Below are 9,529 nucleotides of genomic sequence, written 5' to 3' on the forward strand. Positions count from 1 at the left end.
GGTGGATGAATGCAGTTGAAATAATCTTTCGCTTTTTTTTGAACCCTTTCCTTCAGTCAGCCATTTTGTATAATACGATGAAACATTTTTGGGAGATCTGAATTCGCCACAGCTGCTTAGCTCATCTTTCTTAGCATAGCAATAAGTGCACGGGTATGCACTACTGTGCGTCATAATACCTGCCAAGATATTCGCTAGCTTCAAATCGGTCGCAATTGTGCCGTCGAAAGGACTTATATTTAACGTTGAAAAGAGTTGATCTACATTCTTATAATTTTCTTGTGCACTTGGAACGGCTGCTAGAATAGATAGTCGTTTAACACCAGAATCCTTAAATTTCATTGCTGCTATTCCTTCATCATACTTAGCACGCTTACCGCTGCACTCAAACTGCAACTCATTCGATTGAACAGAAAGACATATTTTTATTAATCCGCCTCCTCCATCAATACCCATTTTCAAGTGAACATCTTGTACATCTCGTTTATTTTTCACATACTGAACAAAAGCAGGAACATCTTTGCAGTAAACTACAAACGCAGGAGCATCCGAGACTTCATCGCCTTTTACACAAACAAAAGGAAATTCCTTAAAATCGAAATAATCGTCGACAGAATGAGCTATGTTCTTAAGGTTTAATTTTAATCCTGGTTCAATTGCTTTTCTACTTCTTGTACACACACGAATGGACGCTGCCATTTTTAAAGTTGCACGATCACTTAAATTCAAATCGCTTTTTATTTTCAACATAACATCCACAGATACTGTAGATGAGTTTTTTGTGGAAAGGTTTTCTTTATTATTACCTACTGCGATTTGAAGTGGTTTGCCGTGGATTCGTGACAACCGCAAAACTGAAGGCTCTTGATCACCCTTAGAATCTTCTTTTACTTTTTCTTTAATCACACGTGACATAATTTGATCATTCGCTTTTAAAGATCCATCTATTATTTGATTTGATATATTTAGTACTCGAGATTTCATACCACATTTATGTGGTTTGCCCTTTCCAATCTCACTGAAGCACACGTCGCACCGTTTTGTCGCAGACAGTTGTTTAGACTTGCCTAAATAAAATAATAAATAAGAACAATAAAATCAGAAATTTAAGAACAAACTCACAAAAAAACGTATATTTTACACTTTGAAAACTTACCTGGAACTTTTTTTGCAACTTTGCCACAAATTTTAGCGGGTATTTCGCGTGCAATTTCACAAATTTTGCATTCGCATTTTGATCGCGTAGCCTGCACTGGCTTAAAAATAGACAAATCTGGAGATGCTAATTTCTTTTTTTTAGTCTTTGCTTGAAACACTTTTCTTCTGCACGTACAACACACAGCAGCCGGCAATCTGCGCTCGTCATCATAGTTGTCAACGTGATTTTTCATGTCAATTTTTAACTGATTCTCTATAATATACATTTGTTTTTGTTTTCGAAAACACAAGAAACATACTTTTCCCCGATTTTAATCGTGAGTCAAAGCTTTAGACGACATCTTTCACTGAACAATTCTAAGACACGTTTTAACAGTTTTTTAACCAATTAATTGATAGATAATTCGACACAAGGTTAAACGTTTTTTGTTTTGATTTAGTAGTTTTATTTTTATAGCGCTTGTGTCGCTAAAGTGAATTTAAGTTTTCATTATTTCTGTTTTTTAAATTATGGTTAATAGACAATAACTAATAAACTACTAACAATTATAAAATTTATTATAAACGGTTAATATAAACATTTAATACAAAATTATTTTGTTTATTTCTATTTATAAGTAAAAAAATCATGACAAATTTTCCAAAATATCGTACTTCATGCGTAAATATATTCAAAGTGGATTTATTTCAAAATCTCTCCACAGATTATTTTAGTTTTTTGTTTTTTCTCATCTGTGAACATTTTAAATTAATTTGTAATAAAATTTGGATTCACTTGAAACTCTCTACTCGGGGTTTTTTTGGAGGCGCTGATTACGAATATGATGTCAGTTTTTAAAAATTTAACCCTTAAAGCGCACCCTAGATGTGCGACACTCATATTCTAGCTTTTTACTCAAATATCTCGTTTAAATTCGTAAAAATTGAACATGTATAGCTATTGGACGGTACATTTTACTTCATGTTCCGTGAGTGACATTATTGTCCCAAGTGTCTGCGTATTTGATAACTTTATGAAGTTGACGGCGAAAAATTTCTATGTGTCTGACGCCCAGTTATCGGTTTAAGGTAATTTCAGTAGTTTAAGAAATTTTTTTTGTAGATATTAAGATTAAATAAATTATTATGAAACCTATTTTTCTTGAAAATAGATGTACTGAGCTACAATAAATAATTTTTATAAAAGATAATATCCTATTTTAGCTTGAAGAACACACAGTAAAGTCCCCGTGTGTCGCTCACCCAGGAGAAAAAACAAGGCTTTTCCCCGTGACTTCAATTCATGCCTTTTTTAGGTAGTAGTTTCACCGGATTTCGCGATGAATTTCTTGCGTTTAGCGGTTAGGCCACGCCTTAGCCCTTATTGGCCTAAGCTCGTTGCAAGAATCTCACCAGGAAAAACCGTGAGCGTCCTGCATTTGTACTGTGAGAAATGTTAAAATGTCGAATTTGATCAAAACTCGTCACTCAAGGGTTTTTGGGGTCTGATTACAAATTCGGTGTTAGTTCTTCAAAATTTTAAATTACAGTTCCAATATAGCAGAATTTTTTAAAAATTATCCCGATTGACCTAAAACTGTTTACTTCTAGATTTTCAAGATCACTGATTACAAATCTTATGTCAGTTTTCGACAATTAAAAATGGCGGATCCAATATGGCGGACGAAAAATTTTAATGTCGTCTATTTCACTGGATACTCGTCACTCTGGGGTTTTCGGAGTCGTTGATTTGGAAACTGACATTATATTCGTAATCAGCGACGTCGAAAACCCCAGAGTGACGAGTATCTAGTGAAATAGACGACATTAAAATTTTTCGTCCGCCATATTAGATCCGCCATTTTTAATTTTCAAAAACTAACATCATATTCGTATTTCAACGCCCACAAATAACCCTTGAGTAGAGAGTTTCAGGTAAATCCAAATAATTTTTACAAAACTTGTCCGCCATATTAGATCCGCCATTTTGAATTTTTGAAAACTGATGTCAGTTTCATATTCGTAATCAGCGACCCCAAGAACCTCCGAGTAACGAGTTCCAGGCGATTTCAGTGACTTGAAAAAGTTGGAGCACTATGTTTCATATGTGAGCCATTTTTTTAGTTTTAACCGCCATGTTAGCGTCTGCCATTTAAAAAAAAAATTGATCGCTTTAGGGATTTGTAGCTGAGGGTCCATGGACGCGATATTTGGAGCTTTTGAGAGTATCTGTCTACTTTTTTCTGGTGAAAATACGTCTGAAATGAAATATTTTTCTCGAAAAATCGTGTTCTTTTGGAAAAAATTGTTTAGAACTTTTTAACAATTCGGTAAAAACAAATTTTAACAGCAGAATCTAAAAGAGGAGTAAATTTTAAATTAAAAATTGTATGTGCCATTTTTTTATATGCATTTTAATAAAAAACGAGGTCCTCAAAGTCAATTGGAATTTTTCGTCCGTCTGGTCCTTAATGGGTTAATAATTTCGAAAATTTATTTTCTTTTCTTACTATGATTATTTTCTTCCTTTTAGCCACAAAATAAAAGGGAAAATGTCACAGAATCAGAAGAATTGATGTTTATAATAGAGGAAAGAAATGGAGTAGAGTTTACAACTCTTCGATGGCCATCAAAGAGTCTTTGAACACCAAGAGTCATTTCTAATAATTTCGAAAATTTACTTTCTTTTCTTACTATGATTATTTTTTTCTTTTCAGCCACAAAATAAAAGGGAAACTGTCAGAGAATCAGAAGAATTGATATTTATAATAGAGGAAAAAAATGGAGGAGAGTTTACAACTCTTTGATGGCCATCGAAGAGTCTTCAAATACCGACAGTCGTTTCTAATAATTTCGAAATTTATTTTCTTTTCTTACTATGATTATTTTTTTCTTTTCAGCCACAAAATAAAAAGGAAAATGTTAGAGAATTGAAATCTTACAAAGAATTAGAGGTGTGCAAAAATCTCAAAGCTTGAAGCTCGTTCGGTTATTTTAGAGCTTTTCATTTTTCGAGCCGAGCTTTGGAAAAAGCTCGAATAATTTCGGGTCCCTGAATTTTTCGGATACTCGAAACTTTCGAGTACTCGATTTGATTCAAGCCCTTGAGAAAATCCAAAATTTCCTACATTAATTTTTAATTAAATTTTTTTTTATAAAAAAATATTTTTTAATTTAAAAGTTCGAATCAAATCGAATTCTCGAAAATTTAGAGAACCTGAATTCATTTGAGTACCTAAAATTTTCGAGTACTCGAGTGAATTCTCGGGTTCGGCTCGGCTCGGCTCAAAAAAATTTCGGCCCAGCTCGGCTATTCGAGCTTTTTGCACATCTCTACAAAGAATGCTATTATTTATAAAAATAGAATTATTAATAATTTTGAAATCATCAAACAAGAATAATTAATTATTAAACTTTTAATAATTGAATTTTTTGAAAGTTTGAATCTGAAATTATATATTAAAAATTTAATAAAACACTATCACGGTTTCTATGTATAATTTCATAAACAAAAAATGACAATCATATATATATATATATATATTTACATATTTTGTTTTGTAAATGGGTTTGACAGTCGTGATTTATTTTTACTTTATAATTAATTCGTATATTTATCTCGATTTCTTTACGATTTTTAATTTTTGTCTTTCATTTCGGTTTTAATTATTGTTACTGTTGAACAGTGAATCGAAACGTTCAACAAAAAGTACCACGTAAACCAAGGCCCAACAAAAATTTGCCGACAAGTAAAAATCCTGTTGGTATTTACAAGGGCGTAGATACATTAAAAGAAGATGGTTTAAGGTATCATTGCAGCTCCCTGAAGTTTTCGAGCGAAAAATTGTGAATAGCGTATGTTTTATTGTCAAAATATTTTATAATGTTTCTAATTCTTGATGGTAGAAAGTGATAATGTAAATAGTAATTTTCAATAATGTTAGAATTTTTTTAAAGTTGAAATAATAAGGGGTGAATGTATAATTAAAACAAAAATTTCACCCCAAAAATTATTTTTAAACATAAAAGTTTGTAAAGATATCCAAGTATTACAATTTTTTGCCTGCCTGCTAACTTGGTCTGTTCACATTTAAATTAAATGATTCTATCCTTTAAATTTAACTAGCAAAAATTATTACGCGCGAAACGTGATATTCGATTTATTATTATTATGCAAATTACAAAATTTTTTATTTTTAAATATAAATTTTTGAATAATTTCAAATTCAAACTTTTAAAAAAACCAATTAATAACCAATTTATTAATTACACAGGACCACAAAAATTTTTTTTTACTTTCACGGAACCGGAGTATGTAATCCTAAAGCATTTTTGGTCGCTGAATCCAAATCCGTTGTCCGTTTGTCTCCATCACGTCAGGATTTTTTTTAACAACAATTTTTTAATTATTTAAACAAATTGACATAAATTTACGTAAAAAACTAACTCTTTCTTGGTTGGTTGCAATCAGAATACGAGTTTTTAGTATATAATTAATAGATTTGAGTACAAATAAATTGTGTACATTATTCTACCCTTAAATATTTCTAAAAACACCCTTAAAACAACAATAATTGCAAAAATTGACTCATTTCTGGGTGGTAAATTTATTAATCCAAAAATAAATTACAAAAATGTATGTACTATTACTTTATTTTATAATAGTAAAATTTTAACCCCAAACCACCCCTAAAAAGCACCCTGTCTTGCAAATATCAACCCTTATACATAAATATTAATTTTTATAATTTCAATATTTCTTCTAACGACTTGTTCAAAATTAAGCTTTGCGCCTAATGCAGTTTACATTACTCCTATTAAATAAAAGTCAAAACCAACCCTTCCCAACAACCCCCAAATACGTTAAAAAATGATTTGTTTCTCAAATATTTAAAAAAAACTACACTTTAGATATTTTTAAAAAATCGTCATTTTCAATGTTTTACAAAAATTTGAATAACTTCTAAAATATTGAAAGCTTTTTAATGATCGGAGGCTTATTTTAAAGGTCATTTGCTACACTATAAGAATTACTTATAGGCATTAACGTGTACTTTTTTTCTTAGAAAATGCAGATCGTCAAAGTTGGACCAAAAAAATTCAAAAAATTTGGAACAATTTTTCGGTACTAAAAAGTATTCTAGAAAATATATAAAATATCCCAGATAACAAAATGTCCGCTAATAGGGTGCGTATTTGCCGGACCTCGGGCCGATTAATCGGACCGAAATGCCGGCACATAAGCAGCTGAATGTGCGCGCCATAGCTAGCGATATTGCCAGCCCGTCAGTCTGGCACAGTCGTGCCAGAAATGGTCCGGCACGAACGTGCCTGCTATTTGTAAACCGATAAAATTATATTTTTATTAATTTTAATTATTATTTTATTATTTATAAGGAATTAACTATATTAATCTCTGTGATTTTTCATTCGTTCTGTTCGCAGTGTGAAGTTAGTTGTTGTTTCCTAACATTTTTCATAATTTTCTTTTTCAATATTTTTAATTTTCATTAAAATTAATATATTGAAAATCATTGAATTCTTGCAAAAAATTTGAGAATAATTGAATTCCTTCATAAAATCTCTTTAATTTATTGAATATAATCGATTTTCTTAATAATTTTCATAAATAATTTTACTATTAAACTTTTATTAAAAATTAAATTCTTTTATAAAATTTTATTAGAATTTTTCTATTAATTAAATTTTTTTGAAGTATTTCTATATATTCTTTTATAAAAAAATGTAATTTTTCTAAAATAATTTGAAATGAAAATTTTCAAATAATTGAATTAAACAAAAAATTCTTTTCAGCTTTTTAAAATTGTCAATGAATTTTATTAAAAATTTTAAAAAGTTGAATTGTTTCAAAGGATTTATTGAAATTTTAAAAACAAATTCTATTTTTTCGAAAAATATTATAACAGTTTTTAAAAAACTTGAATTCTTTTAAGAAATTCCATTAAAAAGTATTGCAAACTTTTGCAAACAATTTTATTATTTATAAAAATAATTGAAAATTATTAAAATTTGAGAAAAAAATTTGATTATTTCGAAAAATTTAATTAAAACGCAATATAATTAATTTTTCTTTTTCAATATTTTTAATTTTAAAATTAATGTATTGAAAATCATTGAATTCTTGCAAAAAATTTTAGAATAATTAAATTCCTTAAAAGAATTTTATTATTTATGAAAATAATTAAATTCTCGCTAAGAATAATTAAAAAATATTTCAAAACCCTAATTAAATTTTTTTTAAGAATTATTTTCAATTTTTTTTAAATAATTCAATTCCTGTGAAAACATTTACTAATTTTTATAAATAATTCAATTCCTGAGAAGAATTTTACAGATTTTAGAAAAATAATTGAATTTCTGTGAAGAATTTTTATGATTTAAGCAAATATTTGAATTCCTACGAATAATTTTACTAATTTTAGAAAATAATTGAAGTCTTTCGAAAAATTGGAATAATTTTTTATTTTTGAAATTAATTGAATTTCTGTGAAGATTTTACTAATTTTTTTTATTCAAGAATTCAATTACATTTTCACAAATATAATACATTTCCTGGAAAGAATGCAATTATTTTCAACAATTAATAAAACTCCTCACAAAAATGCAATTATTTTCTAAAATAATAAAATTCTTCACAGGAGTTTAATTATTTTCAAATATTAATAAAATTCTTTAAAGAAATAATTATTGATTTGTGTTTCTTCTTAATAATACAATATTGTCCATAAATAATAGATTTCTTCAGAGTTATTCAATTATTTTCAAAATTCAATTTGAAAATAAAATTTCTTCAGAACAATTTTATTATTTACAAAAATAATTTAATTTAGCAATTAATTTAACTGCAACACTTAAAAATAATGGAATTGCTTCCAAGGACTTATTAAAATTTTAGAAAATAATTTAATTCTATCGAAAATTTTTTTGAAAATTAAAAAAAATGAATTCTTTCGTGAAATTTTATTATTTCTAAAAATAAGTGAATTTAATTTTTGAAATATTTTATTTATAAAAATAATTTAATTAATACAAAGAATATTGTTCTTTATGAAAATAATTGAATTTTTGCGGAAAGAACTTTATTGAAAATTTAGGAATTAATAAACAAGAATAATTAATTAGTAGATTAGTTAAAAATTTAATTTTTGGAAAGTTTGAATCTGAAACTTTTCAAAAATTCATATTTGAAAATAAAATGTTTTGTAATTTGCAAAATAATAATAAATTCAACAAAATATTTCGCGCGTACCATTTACTAGAACATATATTAATTATAAGGATTCAATTTTTATAAAAAAATATTTTTATTATTCGTAATAATACAAAATTATTATTATTATTATTTTAATAATCTATAATAATTTTTTATATTATATAATTTTATATATTATATATAAATATAAATTTTTAAGAAGAATGACATTCATTTTTTTAATTAATATATTATACCAGAGCAGATAATATAATAATTCAACATTAATTCAAAAGGAACAATGTAACTATTAATTCTGTTAATAATTATTTTAAGTTATAATATTTAAAATATATTAAATGTAATTACTAAATAACAAAAAAAAATAATTAATAAATAGCAAATTATAGAGTGTTGAAAACATTCCGGCATATTGCAGGCACACTTGGTCTTGAAAATAATGAACGGCAAGAACGGTGCGTAATAGCCGGCACGCGGTCCGCCGCCCATCGTGCCTGTGACGTGCCAGGCACGTTTGCTATCTGGGATAATAGGGTCAGAATTCGTGAAATTTTCACAGAAAATAAAAAGTATTTTTTTTAAATCGAAATGTAGAAAAAACATTTCTATTTGGCCTTAGAATGTGTCCACCAAAAAACAAAAAAAAATTATTTTTTATAAAAGTTATTGCAAAATTAATTTTTTAGCAACTTTTTAAACAAAATTTTATTTCTCCTAAATGAATGAACCGATTTAAATGAACCAAGCGGGAATATCAAGGGGATAAAATATACTTTCGTTTAGAATTAGAAAATTTTTAAAAAGTTTATTTTTTAATAATTATTTAATAAATTTTTTATAAACAATTAATTTTTTTTCAAGTTCTACGCCTTTTAAAAATTTGAAAAAAATATTAACATACACTTAAAACTATAAGAAATCAAAATCCGTTGAGAAAATTGTGGAGCGTCAATTATTTTAAAAGTTATAAACAAATTATATTGGCGCGGTGTTGTGCATCAACGCTGAACTTAGTTTTTGATCATTTTTATCAATTTTTATGGTTATACATATAATTGAATAAAAATGTTAATTTGACAGTGTTTTCTTTATTTCGTAGTTAAAAATAATGTTTTAATTCTGAAAATTATAAAAATTGCATCTCCGTTCAATATAATT

This window comes from Leptopilina heterotoma, unplaced genomic scaffold (assembly GCF_015476425.1).
Source record: "Leptopilina heterotoma isolate Lh14 unplaced genomic scaffold, ASM1547642v1 Lhet_213, whole genome shotgun sequence".
NCBI classification, from domain to species: domain Eukaryota; kingdom Metazoa; phylum Arthropoda; class Insecta; order Hymenoptera; family Figitidae; genus Leptopilina; species Leptopilina heterotoma.